The sequence below is a fragment of the Nycticebus coucang genome, chromosome 22 (assembly GCF_027406575.1).
Source record: "Nycticebus coucang isolate mNycCou1 chromosome 22, mNycCou1.pri, whole genome shotgun sequence".
NCBI classification, from domain to species: Eukaryota; Metazoa; Chordata; class Mammalia; order Primates; family Lorisidae; genus Nycticebus; species Nycticebus coucang.
In genome coordinates, this window is record NC_069801.1 from 55,318,426 (window position 1) to 55,339,156 (window position 20,731).

Below are 20,731 nucleotides of genomic sequence, written 5' to 3' on the forward strand. Positions count from 1 at the left end.
CACTCTGCAGAGCAGCCTCTGCCCTGGTTCTCCACCTGAGTTCTCTTCCCATTTGTCATTCTCCCCTTCTCCCATAATGTCCTCAGAGCAGACTTATTTCTGTTTTCACGGCATGTCCCAGGCCCTAGACCTGTATAGAATACCTAGTAGATGCTTACTGAATACCTGCTGGATGTAAGAATGAGCCCAGCAGGTGACTAAGGTCACTCTCCACACATGTACAACGCTCGCCTCTTCTATGTGAAGCAGAAGGCAGAGAGCGTTTTCCCAATCGCTCCTCTCTTTTTCTCCCCATTCTCCTAGCATAAATTAAGGATATTGAAATGTAGAGAGGAGGGGGAGGAAGGAACTCACACTTACAGAGCACGGAATGCTGACAGTTCACACCATTTCCATCCCCATAACAGCTGCATGAGTAGGGACCATTATCCCCAGTTTCTAGTGCATTCCAGATGCCTGGGATTTAAGCCGTGTCCCAGCTGGTAAGTTAAGAAGCAGGGCTGGGTTGAACCCAGGTCCACATGGAGCCTCCTTTGCGCCCTGTTTACAGGCAGAAGGTGGGGACCCGGCTTCAGGGCGAGGAGCTGGTGAGATGTACTCCAGCCCCCACAGCAGGCCCCCCGGCCCAGGGCTTCTCAGCACCTCACTGATTCCCTGCTGATCTCCCACAAGAAGGATTTAGAAACCAAGTAAACTGTCTCCAGGTCACCCAGCCAGCAAGGTGGGCAGGGACAGCAAAGAGTCAAGCCCAGAGTCCAGAAGGTCTGACTCCGAAACCTGTGATCGCTCCTTCAAGCCCCTCTGAGCCATGGAGCACAGGAATTTGCGATGGAAAGGAGGTCTCCACTTGAGCTCCTGGAACACATGACAGCTCCTCACCCCCAGTTGTTCTCAGCTCAGTATGAAAACATATAACAGAGTATGAATGCCTGAGTGAAAGAAAGACCTAAACTCGAATTATTCCCGAACGGCAAGCTATTGTCGGTGATTGACAAGCAGTCCCACTCTCACCAGTGACAGCCACACACCAAGTCAGCCTTCAAAAAGAGCTCAGTTCCCTTCAATTAACAGAGCTGAAATGAAACCACTTAGAAAATTATACTATTGGGCAACTGGTGGGTTTTAAACATAATGAGAAAAATAAAGGCTAGGCCTGATGTTTACCGTCAGCTGAGCTAGAGACGCCAGATCTGCCAGGGCTTGGGACCACACACTCTCCTGGAAATCACGCCTGTCTGCCTGGCTGCAGATCCAACCCTGGATTCATTCTTTCTCTTATTCATTTAGCAAATATTTTTTGATTGCCAAGGACTGGAGCTACAATGGGAGGCAAAACGGATACAGTTGGTAACTCCGGGGGCTCCTAGACAGGCATTGAGACATCCTGCAGCAGGTGGCACACTGGAGGAAAACACAGGGAACTCGGGGTTAGAGCAGAAAGAGAGCCTGGCAAAAGGGACATCTCACACCGAGTGGAAAACGGTTATGGGGACAGAAACACCTGCCCAGCAGGCAATGTGCTCAGCCACCAGGAGAAAGACAAGGTGGCCAGGGCAGCAGGCAGCTGTGGAGTGAGTGGCCCTCCTCTTGCTGGGCCCACGTGTCTGTCCCCCAGGAGTGCTAGAATCACAGATCTGGGAAGCTCATCATCCTTCACTCAACAGCCCCTGTTCCAGGACATGGAAGGCTCAGAAGAGAATGAGAACAAGGCACACAGGGGTACGACCGGTGACGTCCAGGGCAGATCACAGAGGGCCAGCCGTGTGAAGGGACTGCCCTTCATCCCGAGGCCATGGGAAGCCATGGAAGGCTGGAGACAGAGGAAGGGGCACCTGGAGCCTATGGCCTCTACTCAGCCCATATTTGTGGGATTCTTCAATTCTGTAGGTACAAGGCCTGGGGGGGTGGGGGGAAAACAGACGAAAGAAAACAGAGAAAGGTGGGTGTTTATCTGGATAGATTTCTCAGACATGGAGCACAGGGGAAGGGGGAGGGGAGAGCGTGAAGGGTGGAATTCTTCCTGGCTCTGTCCCTCAGGAGCTGCTGTGTAATTCTACACATGTCAACCCCCCCCCACTCCCTGCCTCAGTATCCTCACCTGTGTGATAGGTGGAGCGTCAGGAAGCTCATTAAAAATGACCATGACTAACGTGCCATGAAGTATTCCCTTCAATAGTCAGGAGTGCCCTGTGAACCAGATCTAATTATTATTGTCCCCATTTTACAGCCACAGAAATTGAAATCTGAAGATGTTAAGTAGCTCGTTCAAGGTCAGATGGGTAGTAAGCAAGCTGGAATTTGAATGCAGCCCTCAAATGCTTAATCATTGAAACGTCCTGTCCCAAGGCCCTTGTAAATTTATCTCACAAGGATTCCCTAAGCACCTCGGCTGTGAGGGCAAAATGTGAGAAAGCGAAGCTCTCCTGGTGTGAAAGACGGCGCATCTTCTCTTTCAGAGTGGGAGCACTGAATTTGATTCCTAGTTGTGTCATTAACATCATTTACCTCTAGGAAGAGAGTGTGCTAGGGTGTGGATAGAGGGAGGGGTAGAAGTGGGTGTGGCAAAATGATCTTGCTGGGCCTCTCTCTCACACTCTGAAAGTATCCTGTGTCAATAGGATGTCACAAGAGACCCAGGACTGAGATGACCCACACCTGGTACAGCCATAACAAGAGTACCATGTCCAGTGAATTAAACCCCTGTATCAATGAGGCACCCAAATAAAGGGCTAACTGGGCAGCTTGTCTCTTATCCAGCAGACTCAGGGACTGCAGTCTGGATAGAAGCTACCTCTTTGGGGCTTAAAGCCAGGCCACACACAATAGACAGAGCCCAAAGGGCCCCATCTGAGAGAAAGGCCTCCACCTTGGAGGCCAGGAGATCAGGTCAGAATTTGGGCCAAAATAAGAGAAAGTTGCCACAGGAGGCTCACTAGCCTAGTCCTGACACGTCAGTCAATTACAGCCATTAATCACTAGTTGGGAAGGGGTGTGGAAAAGCCAGAGCAAGAGTAGAGGGAGGACTGTGCCCCCAACCCCACGCTGCAGCCCTGCTCTCCCACCCCCAGGTAACTCACCCTGCTCTGACTAATGGGCCAAGGCCACGGAGGGCAGGCACAACCACAGAGAGATATTTTCTTCCTTCTGCTAATAAAGTTTTCAAAAAGGCTCCTGAGATCCACGGCTGGAGTCTCCCAGGAACACAGCCCCAGGTGCACAGTAACAGCTCATTTAGCAGGGAACAAATGGTCTCCTTTCAGGCCGGCAAATAAAACATGCGAAACTCAGACAGGCACTGGGACCCAAGATGGGCGCTGATGGGAAGGATGTGCAGGGGACAGAGAACCCACTTGACGAGGCATCTGCTGACTGATTTGGGGGGAAACGAAACACAAACAAGAACAGAAACAAAAACTGAAAGGCCGTGTTTTTTTCAAACAACCTAGAAGGCAAAATGCTAAAGCATTTGCTGGAATAACATACGAAAACAAAGATGATTATTAACAGTAGTGCGAGGTTGTGTGTGTACACACAGTCCCTTGGTATGCCCAATTCCCTCTCACACGTGTAGTCTCCTTGAAGATTCACAGCACATTTTACAGAGAAAGGCCCCTGGGGGCTGAGCACTCACGCCCAGCACCACAGGAGCCAAGCGCCCACAGCACAGTTTGAACCAAGCCTTTAAGGCCAAATGCCATGCACCTTCCATGTTAGCACAACAATTGCAAACTTTATGTTCTCTTTACACTTTTTTGAATCATGATCCATTAAAGCTGGAAAGATCCTTAATACTCACTGGAAACTAAAGAGAAGTGATACAAGGTGCTTGAGACCACACATCAAATTACAAGGAGGTCCTCAGTCCTCCTAATCTCTCATTCCCCTAGAGTTTTACATAGGCCCCAATGACAAAGAAACTAGCAATAAAATATTTTTATTCTGTTCCCATAAACACAGTAGATCTGCCGGCTACTTGGATGATTCATTTTGCTTACAGGGGGAGAACCCAGCGCAGCAGAGAATGTGGAGGTTCTCTGCACACAGTGGGGGTTCAATCAACATTTGCTGAACTGAAAGTCATGAAATAAGTATGGACCCACAGGGAAAAGAGAGAGGGAGAAGGTATTTCGCACGGACAAAACTGAAAATGCGTCTACTCCGTGTAAGACACTCTGCTGGGAATTTGGCACAATGAAGACATTTGCCATGTTCCAAGCTGGCTCTGAGGCCAGCTCAAAGCTCCTACCACGCTACCATCGCAGCTCAGATAGAGCACAGTGGGGTGTACGCTTCCAGCCAGCCCTTTGGAAAATGTTTGACCTTCACTGAAGTTTAGACACTATTTTCAGTGTCACCTCAGTGTCATTCCCGTCCCCCCTTTTTTAAGTGAAAAATTCCAAAGAAAGAAGTATGTAACAGAGGCAGCATTGTTAGTAAAATCCTGCTGACAGTGACATTGCTAAATCCCAATGTCAGGAGGCCTTCACTCACACCACCACTGAACTGCTTGGTCTGTGAAGGATTTTTCCTGATGGCGACTTCTGTCAATTTCTATTCCTCTTCTCCAGCCACTGGTGACATCAAAGTATTCTGGACTAGGTTCCACAGGTTGGGTACAGTGGCTCAGGCCTGTGATCCTCTGGGAGGCTAAAGTAGGTGAATTGCTTGAGCTCAAGAGTTCCAGATCAACCTGAGCAAGAATGAGACACTGTCTCTATTAAAAGACTAAAAAAAAAAAAAATAGCCAGGCATGGTGGGAGCCTTCTGTAGTCCCAGCAACTTGGGAGGCTGAAGCAAGAGAATTACTCAAGCACAAGAGTTTGAAGTTGCTGTGAACTATGACACCATGGCACTCTACCCAGAGTAGAAAAAGAAACAAAAAACAAAAAAGTCACAGGTAATCACTTTATACGTCCATTAATCTAGAAAGTGTTCTAGTGATCATTATTACTTACTGAGCATCTGCAATAATGATAATCTTATAATCAAAGTTAACAGTCCATGTTTGTTGAATGCTTACTGTGTTCTGGAGTAAGATTTTCACCTACATTCTTTCCCTTGGCCTTCATACAACAGCCTGTGATGTTTATAACTTACCTGAAGCTATACGACTACGAAATGGCACAGTCAGATTCTAACTTCAAAGCTTCACTGGTACTCTATCATAAATTCTTTTATTCATTTGCACAACCACTGAGAACCAGGCATTGTGTTAGCTACCAGGATACAAAGATAAGAACCAGGCTCTTGGGAAGCTTATGGTAATGCTGGCAGTCAGATAGACCAAGGGTCACGGTATTACATGCTACGTGTAGAGAAAGAAGCTTTTGCTGCATGCTTTGGACACATACAGGTAAGTCATCTAACCTAGTCCAAGAGATAAAATGATTTTTGTCCTCCTGGGTAGAGACACCTAGTAATGGAATTGCAGGATTTGAGGATTCTCCATATTTCTTTCCATAACGGTTGTATTAGTTTGCAATCCCACCAGCACTGTGTAAGTGTTCCCTTCCTTCACATCCATGCCAGCATCTGCATTTTGGGGACTTTGTGATGTGGGCTAATCTTACTGAAGTTAGGTGACATCTCAAAGTGGTTTGAAGGGATCTCACCTAACGTGCACAAGGCAAGGGTATAGTTCAAAATAATGAAGAGTAAATTTTAAATTTCTTATCACAAAAAATAAGTGAGGTGATGGCTATGTTAATCAGTTTGATTTAAGCATTCCACATTGTATATCAAATCATCACATTGTACCCCACAAATGTATACAGTTATAATTTTAATTAAAAATTAAAAAGAAAGATGACATTTAGAAGGAATATCAGAGACTGTCATTTAAATTATTTTCAGTTTTCTTAAACATAAAGCATACGTTTTAAAAATTCAAGAGCATTAATGATTATTTAGACCAGAGGAAAAAAATAAAAATAAAAAATACAACCTAGTCTAAGAGGGAACAAAGAAGGCTTCCTGGAGGAAACGCTGCCTCTGTCTTTAAGGGAAGGTAGGAGTTTGTCAAATGACAAAGGCAGGAGGGCGTCTCACCCACCATGTGGGGAAAGGAATGGCAGACACAGAGGCACGGCTGCACAGTAGAGCAAAGGCACCGCAATGGCTGCCAAGTCATTCAGACTAGATGGAGCCCAGGGGAGCGAGCCAGGTGGTGAGGAACAAGAACACTGCAGGGAAATGGGACTGAGAAAGTAGGGTGCAGTCCAAGGAGGGGCTTTCCTACCGTGTTAAGGAGTTTGGTATTTATCCTGCGTGTCCTTGTGGCCCCTGAGAGTGTGTAAGTGAGTGTGTGATATGTCAGGGGACTGATGACAGCTACTTCCACGTCACATCCCAGAGGGGAAAGCAGCACAGTGGCACTTCCAGCCTCTCTCCTCAAAGGAAAGGGATTGACCCATCTTTTAGATGAAATCAGGGTAAGAGAGCAAACTTGTCCAGCTCTAGCAGATATGCTGTGGGCTCTCTCAGCACCAGACTAGCTCCATTTCTGTGTTCGCTTATACTTTTGTATGGGAACCAGAAGTGACTACAGAGCACTCTGGGGACACCAAGCAGACCCTTGCATGAGTCCTGGAAGGACATAGGAAGAGATAGAGACGGTGACTCTCCTGGGCAAGTTTGGATGAAGATGCTTCTATCTGTGGCTAGCAATGATATTGTCTCCACCCCAACAGTCCTACAGTGTGGCTGGCCATCTACCCAGACATCAAAGCTTGGCCCCTTTTAGAATGCTGTTGGCTACCCAATATCCCCCTTTCAGTTTAAATGATGTCATCTGAAAACAGATGCCTAATTGGTACAATAAAACACCTCCGTTCCTTCTCACATTCACATCTTCTGACCTTAGAAGGTCCTCCTTCACTGTACTCCCATGAAATGAGTCAATTAGACCACTTGTGCTGCTATCGAACACCTGGATCTGTCCCACTCAGACCAACTCAGAAAGTTCAGAAAGCCTGATGCAGCTGCATAACTCACATTCTCCTATCAAGCTAAAGCATAACAAAGTTAAAACACAAATAAGAACCATTTTTAATCTTTGTCAAACTCTAGTGTTTATCTCCCATTATTTGGTTTTTAACTTGGAGGGAGAAAGGATATATTTAAGTATCATCCCTTACAATCATCATTTTTTAAAAGAGGATATAATCACATATGTTCTTTGGAAACAGAGGGACCCGTTAGAATCAGTCATTTGGCTGGAGCAGGTCCAATTCGACAGCCAGTCTGCAGTAAGAGAAGAGATGTTTCCATGTTAATCAGAAAGGCAATGGGAGTCCATGGGATGCAAAAACTTCAGTTTGGAGACACAATCTGCTGATTACCAGGGACCTTTTTTGCAATAAAGGTCATCATCTCAAACCCTCAGCTCACTTGTGCTATTTGCACAGGGCTGATTCCCCTCCCAGAGTTGTCCCAACATACCTGTTTCTCCATACCTGAACTGCTTAGAGCTGAAAATGAGGAATGAACAGGAAGTAAGAAAGACAAACCCTGAGTGGAACAACAAAGCACCCCTAGACCTTCATGTCTAGTTCAGAACATGAACTAAATTACAGAAAAAAAAAAAAAATCAGCCTAAGAAGGCAGATGTTCCCAGCCTAAGAAGCCCAGATGTTCTCAGTCCCTAAGACTTACGCCATTTGCAAGCTTGGTTCTCTTCCCCGTATTTCCCCATCCCTAAAACAAGGAGGGGAAGATTGCAAATTGCCGTCTCTGTTGAGTAACTATTTTACACTCCACACAACAGTAGGAGGTGGGTGTCAAAGAGGTAGGCGCCTGCTGCTTTACACTCAATCTTGCAAAGCAAGCTGAGGGGACACCAGCTTGAAGAGAGTAGGTGTGGCTGGGACTGCCAGGGAGTCCACCATTACCCATCCTCCCCATATTCCAAATGCGGAACCTTAATTCTGGCACGTGTGCACGCAAAATAAAGACAATATTCCTTAGTCTCCCTTCTATTAGGAATGCCCAGTTGACTGAGTCCTGACCAATGAGGATGTGAAATAAAATTATTAATGCAATTTCTGACCATGCCCTTTAAAAATGGGCACTTCTTCTCCTGACGTCTTTCTTTTCTCCGTCTAGTCAGAATGGGGATGCAGTGATATGTGTGACCACTGCGGATAGTGAAGATGACAGCAGTGTCCCAGAGATGAAGGCGCGGCAGCCAGAAGGAAACTGGACCCTGTGTGACTTCACACCCTAAAGCTTCCCTATGCACTCAGACTTGTGAGAGACTGAGAAATTTGTCTACCATTGTAGGCCATTTTATTTAGGGTCTTGATCACATGCAATAATAATAATAATTAGGATGCATATCCTAATTAATTAAGAAGGCATGCCACCACTTCACTTATCCAGCAACTTCACTTTTCTAGAATACATTTGTAAAGAAGGAAAGAAGAAAAAAAAAAAAAACCCTAGCAGGCAAAGTTATATTTTCACTGGAAGATGATGCACTTTATTCACAGAAATGACACCCAAGCCAGGACTTGCTGGTTATTGACTCTGAAGTCCACATCTCCAATGAGTATGGTTCCTAATACATTACTCTAGAGCCAAGATTAAAATGGATAGGAAGAGGACTCCTTTCAAAGTTAAACAAACGAACAATACCAAGCCATAGTAGCACAATCGGACAGTAGAAAAGTCTATAAAGAGATTATAAAAGTATAAAAATAGATATGAGAACTTTTAATCCATACATAAAGATAAGAGAATTTGAAATTCATACATCCGTATGTCTGGGGCTACTTGTATATATTAGGGCAAATAATCTTGCATTTCTACGTAGCCCTTAAGGATATCAAGTATATAAAGCAACACAATAATACAAAATGCTTTGTATTCTTTTATAAAGTAGGAAGGTATAATTAACTTATAAATATTTCCAAAATATTAGTCCTCTTGAAACTTTGCTTATTTGAAACATCTTAGTCCATGGGATGCCACATACATAAATTATTTCCTACAATTCATTGTTAAGTAAAATGCATTTGGATATCACACAGCTATTCTGTGCTACAACCATTTGTTTTGTACCGATATTTTGTAGGAACTTGCCCTAAACGTGATGTCCTAGAGATGGATCACACACACCATGGCGGACCAGTAACTCCTGGTCTAGCTCGACTAGATAAACCTTTTGGGAAGGAAAATTATAGGCAATGTAGATGAAAGAAGAAATGACTATCTAGCATGTAAAAGGAGGCTTTACAAAATTATAAGAAACACCATTGAAAAGAAAAATGAGTATGTCCACTGAGAAGCAAATCCAAATCTTTTGACAATAAATATAAAAGGGTGCTCCTCCTTGGCAGACATCAAGAAAGTACAAAATGTAACAGCAATAAGATAGCACTTCATACCTATCAGGTTAGCAAAAATAAGAGAGAATGATAAAATGTGCTGCTGGCAAGTATATAGTGAAAATGTCACTTCATACACACTAATAAAAATGGGAACTTGATAAACGGTCTGTGAAGCTAGTGAATGATGCCCCATGATTATATCAATGTACACAGCTATGATTTAATAAAAAAAAAAGAAACAAATAAAATAAATAGTGATAATAAAAGAAAAACAAAAAAACAATTTTATTTTAATTATATATTATTTAAAATAAAATTTAGCTCTTAATTCCTCTAGAATTTTTTACTTTTATGAAGTAGGAAGCTAACTGCATTTTGTTTCCAAAAATATAAATGATTGTTCCATATATTGATCAAGACCATATGTTGATTCTTTTAATCCACTGACGTGAAATGCCACTTATAGCAATTCTATTATAATAAATTGCCATATATACTTGGAAAAAAAAATAAAAATGGGAATTATTACATTCTCTCTGGAAAGCAATATGGCACCATCTATTAAAAGTCTAGAAAGCACATATCCTTTCACACCTTTTGGGGGCAAGACACAATTATAAGAGGGATTTTAACAAATATAATCAATGTAACCTGGTTTCTTATACCCTCAATGAATCCCCAACAATAAAAAAAAAATTTTTTTTAATCAAAAAAACAATATTACTTTTGGGAATCTACCCATAAAAGTTAAAGCATCAATAAAAAATGATTAGTGTACAGGTATCTTATTTCAGCATTGTTTACAAAGATTAGTGAACAAAAGTCATTGTCTATCGGTAGAGAGATGATTGAAATAGCTGTGGTATATTCCTTCCATTGAAAATTGTACAGCCATTGAAGAGCGTGGCTTATAACTACAATTGACCCAGGAAGGGCTGAGGCAGAAAGGGGAAAATTCTCCATAGATTTGTAAGTAACAAAAATCAATATAAAAAAAATGAACATATGATCTTAAACCAACAACAAATCCTGTATGTGTACATGTGTATGTGAATATATGTCTGAGTACATAGTTACAGGAGCTTAGAAAAGAGAGAGGGCGTCTAGATTGTTAAATTAGTTTGTGAACAATAAAAGCTACATTAAAAAAAATAGAAGTCCTGTTTATAAAACACAAATATAGTCCAGTTAGGGGGAGGGGAGAAAAGGGAGGGCGACTGGCGGGACCTCGCATCCATCGGACAGGTACAATGAAGTGAGGGTATTCAGTGAGCCCCCTGCATGAAGGGCTCAACTGCACTTTGAACTTTACCTTAGAAGTGAAAATGATGTAACGTAAAGTTTCGTAACCTCATATTAATTTGAAATAAAAAAATAGAAGTCCTGGATAAAAAACAAAGAGCACATATTATATAAAGAGGGAGAGTATGTAAATTATATCTACAATAGGCAGAGTATGTAAAATGACATCCGTCCACATAGTCTAGTGTGTATAGAGATGCATATATATCTCTAAAAAATAAAAGAATGATCGCTAAATCATGCATGACGCTGGAACTGGAATTTTACTAACCCCCTTGCAGTCTTCTGTACTTTTGCAGTTTTTACTAATCACTTGTGTTCTAACCGACAGAAACAACCAGTATCAGTGACGGGCAATAGTAAGTGGAATCAGCGAAGAAGATTCCGTGCAGGACGTGGTACCTTGCCTCAGCTTTAGGCGACTGCTGGATTTGGAGGAGATTTGAAAAAGGAGGGTGTTCAAGCAGGAAGAATTGCACGAGGAAAAATACAGAGGTACAAATAAATGTGGACGATTGACCCCAAAACAGTTCACCTCATCTGAAGCAAAAGAAAAAACAAGTACAAGCCAATGGCTAAAGTTCTATAACCATAATAAAGCCAAACAGACAGAAAGTGGCAATGGCCATCATGATGCATGTACAGAAATGTGACCTTGAGAGTTAACATTAACAAATGAAAACAGCTTGGTTTCTTCAGAGTCTAGAAATTCACAAGTACTGTCAGCTCTTAGGACTCTGCCCATGGTGACACCATGTGCTGCTCTCAGATGTAAACTTCAGCTTGGTAACATTTTCGTTTTAAACCCTCTCTCCTGTCAGTTTCCAACTTGACTGTAAATATTTGCCTAGAGAAAAAATGTCACTAAAGATCTAAGCTCAAGCTTCCAAAAACAGGAAAAAAAAAAAATGGTCATTTTGAAACAAAAAGAAGTCGTATTCTGCATGTTAACAAGAAGTCTCAAGGCCTATGGCTCATCACTGATTTCAGAAAAAAATCATTTTTATTTGTTGAAAGTCTATGAATACAAAGGAATTCCTTACTTAGCATCCATCCTTGTTTAATTCTGTCTGTCCCCTTTGAGATGGGAATCACATGTGCTTTGCCAGATGATTTAAAAGCTTGTCTGGGGCAATGCCTGTGGCTCAATGGGTAGAGCGCCGGCCCCATATACTGAGGGTGGCAGGTTCTAACCCAGCCCCAGCCAAACTGCAACAAAAAATAGCTGGGTGTTGTAGTTCAGCTACTCAGGAGGCTGAGGCAAGAGAATCACCTAAGCCCAAGAGCTGGAGGTTGCTGTGAGCGGTGACTCCATGGCAACCTACCAAGGGCGACAAACTGAGACTCTATCTCTTAAAAAAAAAAAAAAAAGAAAAGAAAAGAAAAAAACTAGCCAAGCATAGTGGCACATGCCTGTAGTCCCAGCTACTTGGGCAGTCTACCTAAGGCAACAGAGTGAGACTTAGTCTCAAAATAATAATTATAAAAAGCTTGTCTGATGGTACTGAGTCTCCTGTCCTCTGCAATACGGTTGCTTTTTAAATCTCAAATGAAGAAATAGTAAATGATATAGGATTCTTGCATGAACACCAACAATGAAAGAATTCAAATGTCACAAAATAATGGCCACTCTCTTGCTCAAATCAACCAGTGTCACACAATGGCCAAGGGAGCTTATCGAAGAAACACCCCCTTCTTGTCTCTTTCACAACATACCTTCTGCTCACTTAGTGGGGGTTAGAATCACAAAGGCCACACGTTGCTATTCTCATCACCATGCTAGGAAACACACCAGATCATACTATCATTCCATTACCAGGGAACTGAAAGCACCATCAGGCAACTCTTCACAGCCTCATAGTGGAAAAATCTCAGGTTTCCAAAATGCAAATGCTATGTCTTTTTAGACAATGGGGTTAACAATGGGGAAAAAAAGAAAAGAAACATTTCATCTTTCCATCCTTTGCTGGATTTCAAGAGCAGCAAATAATCTTTAAAATGAGTAAAAAATGAGTCTGAAGAAAGGAAATAAAAACGTATGTTAAGACTAGAGATACGAGGTCCCAATACTGCTTTTGCTGGGCATGTGATTCTAAGAGCTCATGCAACCTCGTTGAGCCTCAGTTTCCTTTTAGGAAAATAGGAGATTGTTTTGAGAATTAATGGGAGACATTCATAGCCTAATAGTGGAATAGAAGACAAAAGTCAGGTCCCCACTATGTCTTGTTAGAAATAAAAACAAAGTAAACACTCAGGAAAGACAGCATCGGTCTTGACAGTGATAACAAGGATGGTAATGGTAATGATGGTGCAACTACTAAGTAACTTTAGGATCCTACCCAGGTCCCCAAAGCTTATTCAATCGAGTGGCAAACAGCACAGTCTACCACTGTTTACACCCCATCTCTACTATTTTGCTGCGCTGGGTATTTTTTCTTTGTGAACTATGAAGACAAATGCAAGTTAATGCATCTAAGTGTTTAGAGCAGCACCTTGCAAATCGTAAACCTTTTCCTCTCTTCAGGAAGAGAGTTGGACAAATTTCCTGCAAGCTCAAGCTCAATTACATCACCTGGCAAGGACTACCAATTCAGAAGAAGAGCAGATGGACAAAAAGTATAGTCTCTGGAGTCAGAAGGACTTGAGTTTATATCCAGCTCTGAAACACACGTCCAAGGTGAGCTAGGAGAAGTTACTCAATGTCCCTGATCCTTGGCTTCCTTCTCAGTAAGAACTCAGCAAATAGTTACCTGACATTGATTGTGCCAGGCATTATTCTAGATGAAACATAAAGTAAGTCCCGCCTTTTACCCTCCCTCTGTCAAACCTCCCCCATCCCCTCCCTTGCCACTCCATTTCTCTCCTTCATTCTGGGCTATAGTTGTGTTCTGTCTTTCATAAGAAAGTGTGAGTAAATATAAGTAGGTTCCATAGAAGTCCTGAGTACATTGGATACTTTTTCCTCCGTTCTTGAGACACTTTACTCAGGAGCATATGTTCCAGATCCCTCCATGTAAAGGCGGGACCACACCTACGGAGCATATGACAAGGTACAAGTCAAATCTGTCAAGGGTAGAACATAAATGTCCTAGCACAATAATCAAGTAAATGAGGTGAAAGCTATGTGGATTGGTTTGATCTAACCACATCAGATTGTATATATAAAAAAAACGACACATTGTATTTATGTATTGCATAAATGTATTCATGATCTATGTGTATTTGAGTTAATAAAAATAAATAAATAAATAAAAGAAAAATAAAGAGAGGAGCATAGCACATCCTGGTGCCTGAGATACAAGAAATCCTCAATAAATGGCAGCTGTAATTGCACTACACTACCCAGAACACAGAAGCTTGCAATGCTACGTTCCAGAGGCCTCCAGCACCCACAGCCTCACTGACAAAGTATCCCAACTCCTAAGTTTCTAGCCATCCCCACACCAGGTTTCACAGCACACCTGCAGACCATGAACTTCATCCATAACTGCTCACCAAAGTCTCAAGCAACAGACTCTCTGTCCATGGTACTGATTCAAACAAGACAGCAGACTTGTTGAGGTTCAAGAGTAGGGGACAGAGGGATTTCTTAATGCAACTACCCCAGAAAACGTAGACTCTGCCCCCTCCCAGACATCAGGGGCCACAAAGCCCACCCCTCAACCAGGAAGCAGCCTCCACCTGCCCCATGAAGTCAGGGTGAAGGCAGAAGCTACCCTGTTTTTTTCTGGGATCAATCCATGTATCTAACCCAGGGCCTAAAGGCCTAGGTTCAACACCTTCCACTTCCAGGCTGTAGGAACTTGGCCATGTCACATCAACTTCTCACAAGTGCCTCTGTTTCCCATCTGTAAAAAGACAATGACACCTTGTTGGAAGGCAACTTTGAACTCCTAGGCTCTAAGCAGATATTGGGCCTAGAAAGCTGAAGTATAGGCCTTGCTTCTGAGTACCCACAGACCCACCTACAGAGAGAGGAAAGAGCACAGGGAAGCAAACGAAGGAGATCCGGGTTTGAATGCAGACCCTACTGTGCATTCCCTGTCTGACCTGGCCAATTTCTGTAACCACTTAAAGCCTAGGTTTCTTTACCTGTAAAATGAGGATTATAACACCAGGGCTAATTGTGAAGCTTATTAGTGAAACAACTAGCTAATGTAATTTTTAAAATAAGCTAAACTTATTAGTGTTCTGATAATTTAAAAAATAAAACCAACTACATACTTTTTAAAAAAATATATAGGTTAATTTATTTCATAGTTGCTGGGCACTATGGAATATGTGGGAAAAAACTATCTCTATTAGACATTAAGGGGTTACACATCCATATCCATTCCTTGGTCCCCGCATACAATCTAGTTAGGGAAACATTAAACAAAGCACAGGTCAAGGGGCCATGCAGATGTTTAACAGCAGGTGTATTAAAAACAGAGGGCATTTAGGGGCGGCGGGGAAAGAATTGCCACTGTTTACACACTTCTGTGTCATGTGAATTTCTAAAAAGCTTGTATTATCTCTGCAAACAAAGGAAATGACAGAAGATAAAACAAGAAGGAAGTGTAGACTATGGCAAAGATGTTAACCATCCTTTTGAAGAAGCTCTTAAAATGAATGTAATCACTGAACATCAACCATGCACCTTTGTGCCAAGACTGTGTGACACCGCGGGGTCGCATGGGCAGATGAGTTACCCCCAGCTTTGAAGGAACTCACAGCCTACTAGGAAGATGAACCCATAGAGATTTATAATATTTCAGAGGACGTGTGTAAAGACTGCTAAGGGAAGTGAGCTTCCTGGGTGACAGGGACCTCTGAGTGAATGTCACCTTTGAGAAGGAGCCTCGTGGATGAGTTCATAGGAGCCTCGTGGATGAGTTCATGGGAGCCTTGTGGATGAGTTCATGGGAGCCTCGTGGATGAGTTCAAGAGACAACAAAACAGAAATGCACTTTTTAATGGGGGGGTAGCACTTACAAAAGTATGAAAGAAATGTGGTGTGAGTGTGTAAGCACGTGGGCGTAGTGTGTGTGCATGTGTGTGTGTGAGGGTGTATGTGTATAAGCGTATAAGTGGGTAGGTGTATGTAATACAGTGTACATGTGTGTTGGGAGTGTGTATATGTGTGTAAGCATATGAGTGAGTGGGCACGGGGTGCCATGCCTGTGTGTGTGATACTGTGTGCATGTGTAGGACAGGATGTGTTTATGTATGCGTGAAACATGTGTAAGTGAAGGGGGTGTGTGTGATGCACAAGTGCAATGAGTGTGTAAAGTGTGTGGGTGTAAGTATGGTGTACATGTGTATATGTATATGTGAGGGTGTGTGTGAAGCTGTGTGCGTGTGTGTCAGTGTATAGATGTAGGGCGCCCTCCGTGCACGTGTGTGAGGTGTGAGGGAGTGAGCAGTGAGGGTGTGTGTGAAGCTACGTGCGTGTGTGTGAGTGTACAGATGTAGGGTGCCCTCCGTGCACGTGTGAGGTGTGGGGGAGTGAGCAGTGAGGGTGTGTGTGAAGCTATGTGCGCGCGTGTGTGTGTGTGTGTGTGTATAGATGTAGGGCGCCCTCCATGCACATGTGTGAGGTGTGAGGGAGTGAGCGGTGAGGGTGTGTGTGAAGCTACGTGCGTGTGTGTGAGTGTACAGATGTAGGGTGCCCTCTGTGCACGTGTGTGAGGTGTGGGGGAGTGAGCGGTGAGGGTATGTGTGAAGTTACGTGCGTGTGTGTGAGTGTACAGATGTAGGGCGCCCTCCGTGCACGTGTGTGAGGTGTGGGGGAATGAGCGGTGAGGGTGTGTGTGAAGCTACGTGCATGTGTGTGAGTGTACAGATGTAGGGCGCCCTCCATGCACGTGTGTGAGGTGTGGGGGAGTGAGCGGTGAGGGTGTGTGTGAAGCTACATGTGTGTGTGTGAGTGTACAGATGTAGGGCGCCCTCCGTGCACGTGAGGTGTGGGGGAATGAGCGGTGAGGGGGTGTGTGAAGCTACGTGCGTGTGTGTGAGTGTATAGATGTAGGGCGCCCTCTGTGCACGTGTGTGAGGTGTGGGGGAATGAGCGGTGAGGGTGTGTGTGAAGCTACGTGCGTGTGTGTGAGTGTACAGATGTAGGGCGCCCTCCATGCACGTGTGTGAGGTGTGGGGGAATTAGCGGTGAGGGTGTGTGTGAAGCTACGTGTGTGTGTGTGAGTGTACAGATGTAGGGCGCCCTCCATGCACGTGTGTGAGGTATGGGGGAGTGAGCAGCGAGGGTGTTTGTGAAGCTATGTGCATGTGTATGAGTGTATAGATGTAGGGGGCGCCCTCTGTGCACCTGTGTGAGGTGTGGGGGAGTGAGCAGTGAGGGTGTGTGTGAAGCTATGTGTGTGTGTGTGAGTGTACAGATGTAGGGCGCCCTCCGTGCACGTGTGTGAGGTGTGGGGGAGTCAGCACATGAGGAGGGAGAGGGGCCAGGCAGTGGAAGGCTTTGAAGTCTTTGGTTGGAATTTGAATCATATGCTGTAGGTGATACTTTATTTCTTTGATCAGAGCCGTGGTTTAGAAAGGTCATGTCCCCCTGGGGAAAGGTCTGTGTTGGAGGCCAGGAGACAAGGTGGGAGACTGTGAGCATGGTCCAGAAGGGAAGAAAGGACGGCCGAGAGGAGAAAATGGTTTGGAACCCTTCCTCCATCACTGCTAGCTCTGGGCAGTATGGAAGGACATTTGCTATCCTTCATTTTTCTGCACCCACCTCCCCCACCAAGGTTCAATAAATATACAGTTTTTAAACAGTTTTCCATTCTATGGCAGACAGGTTTAAAAACAAAAGAACACCTCCTCCAAAGTTGCTCAGAATGCCCTGCCTGGCCAAACGGAGTGCGGGACTAGACCCAAGCCAGAGCAGCTGTGGGGGCGACAGCAGGGCTTCTGCTGGGCTCACATCCCTCCTGCTTCCCAGCCCAGGCCAACAGCCCGGGTCCCCATCAAGGAAGAAGCCAGAAGCAGAGTGAATGGCTTTCTGCAGTGCAAGGTTCATTGTGTAAGTTACGTCTGATGATGTCAGAGCTAAGTTCCAAGCAAGTCTACCTGCAGTGAGTCCGGGGCAGTGGGAGATTTTCCTTCCCATTTTTTCCAAGTCAGATGATAAGACAGGTTGCCCCTCCCATGGGCTCTGTTCTCTCCCTGTTGGTGCTGAGATCTCCAGTCTCCATTCTTCCTCCCCGCCTGTGTCTTTTTCCCTTCTCCCCCGTCCTCCCCGTCTGTCCTCCCAGCTTCTGGCTGGATTTGAAATCTTCACCTATCTCTCTGTCTCTGTATCTCTGGCTTCCACCCCCCCCCCTTCCTCTTCCTCTCTTTTCTTTCCTCAATCCTTTCTCCCCTCCCCCATATCCCTCCCTCCTATATTAAAAAAGATTCACTTTCAGAAAAGGAGCAAGGCCTTTGCCAACACAAGCTCTGACCAACCAATGTGGTCACTGCACGGCTACTAGCTGAGTCCAGCTTCAAGAAAAAAAAAAATCTGTCAAAGCGACACTGCTGAATGGTGGCCCTTCATTTTAAGGAAGGCTGGTGGAGCCTATGGCTGTTAATTGTACCCGACACTACTATCACTAGGCAGCCTTCCAGCTGGGAAATTCCTATTTGCTAATAAGCCCCAGCCAGCCCCATCCCCTCTGCTGGGAGTGAAGGGGCAGTGCCGGTGTCACAGAGCTGCTCAGCGACTCCTCCCGCTCAGCTCAGAACGCAAGAAAAGCCGTAAAATTCAGAACCAGCCCCTGACAGCACTGCAGGAGATTTCAGAGACCTCCTGGCCCAACCCCAGTTCGGTCACCAGCAGGGAGACTGGGCCCCCGGGTCGCTGAATGCCAGGGAGATCCAGATCAGAAAATCCAGACCTAGGACCTGTTGCAAAATTTTTTTCTGCCCTGAGAACACCTCTAGCTTTTTGCTTTCTGAAGAGAAATCTGCAGTGTAGGGTCCGGATGTATCAACAGATAGAAGCAGCTTAAAATAGAGACGGAAGGGGTTAAAATGCACATGGTGCGTGTTTGAGAGCCTGCCAGAAGCATCTGAGCAGGGAAGTGTGCGGAAGACGGGGCTGCAGCGGTGGAGGCTCTGGGAGACCTTTTTAATATGGCTGTATTGTAACACTGCAGTGCCAAACCCCACCAGTGGTTCCAAAAAGCAAAAGGAAGCCCCCGCTCCGCACAACTTGCCAGCCCTGGAAGCAGACTGTCTCCGTTTTGCGCCCATTTCATAACCTATTTATTGAACACGATGGGGGAAATGTGCGTCTTTGGAAGGCACAGTGCGGAAACCTCGGTCTGCAAGGACGCGATTCCTCAGACACGAAACTAAAATGCATTCATATGAACTCAGCCACCCCACGCAGCAGCAAAGCCTCTGTGAGGCGATTATCAGGCGAGTGCCCCTCCGAGGCCGGGTGAGGGGGGTCTGGCACGCAAGGGGACACACCTTTCCGAGCTCTCCAAACATGCTGCCTGCGAAGTCCACCCAGATGGAGCTGCCAAGGGTTAATTTTCTCAGCAAAAATTGACACACACACCCCTACTGCACTCCCACAATCTCCGCCACCACCACCACCACACATTTGAATCTTTTTAATCTTAAATTCCCAGAAATTCCCTGATCAGTCCTCTCTCTCTGAAACAGCCCCTCCACCTGGGCTGGATTCCCACCTCATCACCAGCAAAAGCCCAGAAAGCTGGGCATAATTATTTTCCTACAAGGTTATGCCTAATTGGCCACTAACCAAATTGATTAATCATCTCATTTTTCAAGGCAGCATCAAAGAGCCAAGCGGAGGGGGCAAACAGAAAACGTGCGTCCGGAGAGGTAAAATTACAGACTAGGGGAAAGCCCCCAGCCAGCTTCCCTACTTTCGAGATACAGAAGTGGGCAGGAAAAAAAAGAAAAAAAGAAGAAGAAGAAGAAGAAAAAGCAAAAAACGCAGAATGAACTGGGAAATACGTAAGGTCTCAGAACGACTGAGCCTGGACGCTGCCCACCCAGCCCCAGTCCAGCTGCCGACGCCAATGAAGTTGCTTCCCCCAGGCCGGGAAGGGTTAAATAGCTGCGCGTCCACTCGGCCTGGGCTTTCCGGGGACTGAGAGCAAAAGCCACTGGTCCCCGTCTCGGGCGAGTCCGCGTGGGGTCCCGCGGGGTGCCCAGGCGCTCAGGCCGCAACTTCCATGGCTGTGCGCGGTGGCCCTCGCCGGCGCCTTTGCGCGCCACCCAAAACTTTGCGCACACCGCAGCCGCCGCCTGACCGCTCCTCGCGCCGAGACGCGCGCCACCGAGTGCCGCGGGCAGCCGCCGCTGCCAGGCTTCGGGCTCCAGACTTTTCCCCCGCGGCCTCCAGTTCCCACCCAGGGGGCTCCCTCGGGGCTGCGGGAGCGCCGCGCTCGGTGAGCGGTGGGCAGTGAGGGCGCGGCGTCGCAGGCCACCGCCTCGCCGGGGCCAGGCAGCGCCCACGGGACGGCTGGGTCCCGGCTCCCAGCCTCCCCTGCCGCGGCGGGCGGGCGCTGCACCTTCGCCTACCTTCCAGCCGCCGAGGACCACACTCTCCGCTCAGCCCTCTCGACTCATCCTCCGGCTGCAGGAGAGGGCGAGCGGACTCCGCTTTTGTTCCCTGGGGCTGGCAGGTCCCGTTGGGGCCAGGAGGAGCGGGAGATGCGGCGGAGCTGGGGATCCCGGAGAGGGGATGCTCACTCCCAGCGGCTCCGCTGGCAGCGGTAGTGACGGTGGCAGCGGCCGCAGCGGCAACAGCAGCAACAGCAGTAGAGATAGTGCCGGCTCCCTGCAGGCCACATCTTTCATACCTTATACATCACTACCGCATTCCCCCGAATAGGGGAGCCCCTCAGCATTTCGCCACCTAGTGCAGAATGCGGGCGCTCACAGCAGCGGCGCCGCCCGACCTGGCCAAATGTGAGCTGGCAGCGGAGAAAGGACCTCAGCCCCCTCTGGCACGCAGCCTTCCTCCCTCCACGGTCACTGCAAGGCCGACAACTTGCAGCCATTCTGCAGTCTTCACCTTCTGCAGGTCTCAGTGTCTGCTCCCCTGGGGAGGTCGGGACTTCAGGCCTCAATAATTAGGGGGAACCTCT

At 45.9% G+C, this 20,731-nt stretch overlaps 1 protein-coding gene across 4 annotated transcripts in view; it reads right to left on the reverse strand.

The window, feature by feature from the left end:
* The window catches only part of DAB1 (DAB adaptor protein 1), a 1,288,157-nt gene extending 1,267,816 nt beyond the window's left edge, over positions 1-20,341 (reverse strand). For all 4 annotated transcript variants that reach the window (XM_053575146.1, XM_053575152.1, XM_053575151.1 and 1 more), the window contains exon 1: positions 20,163-20,341. The gene's annotated coding sequence lies outside the window, so the exon portion shown is untranslated. The remainder of the gene's footprint in view (positions 1-20,162) is intronic.
* Positions 20,342-20,731: the final 390 nt, after the last annotated feature.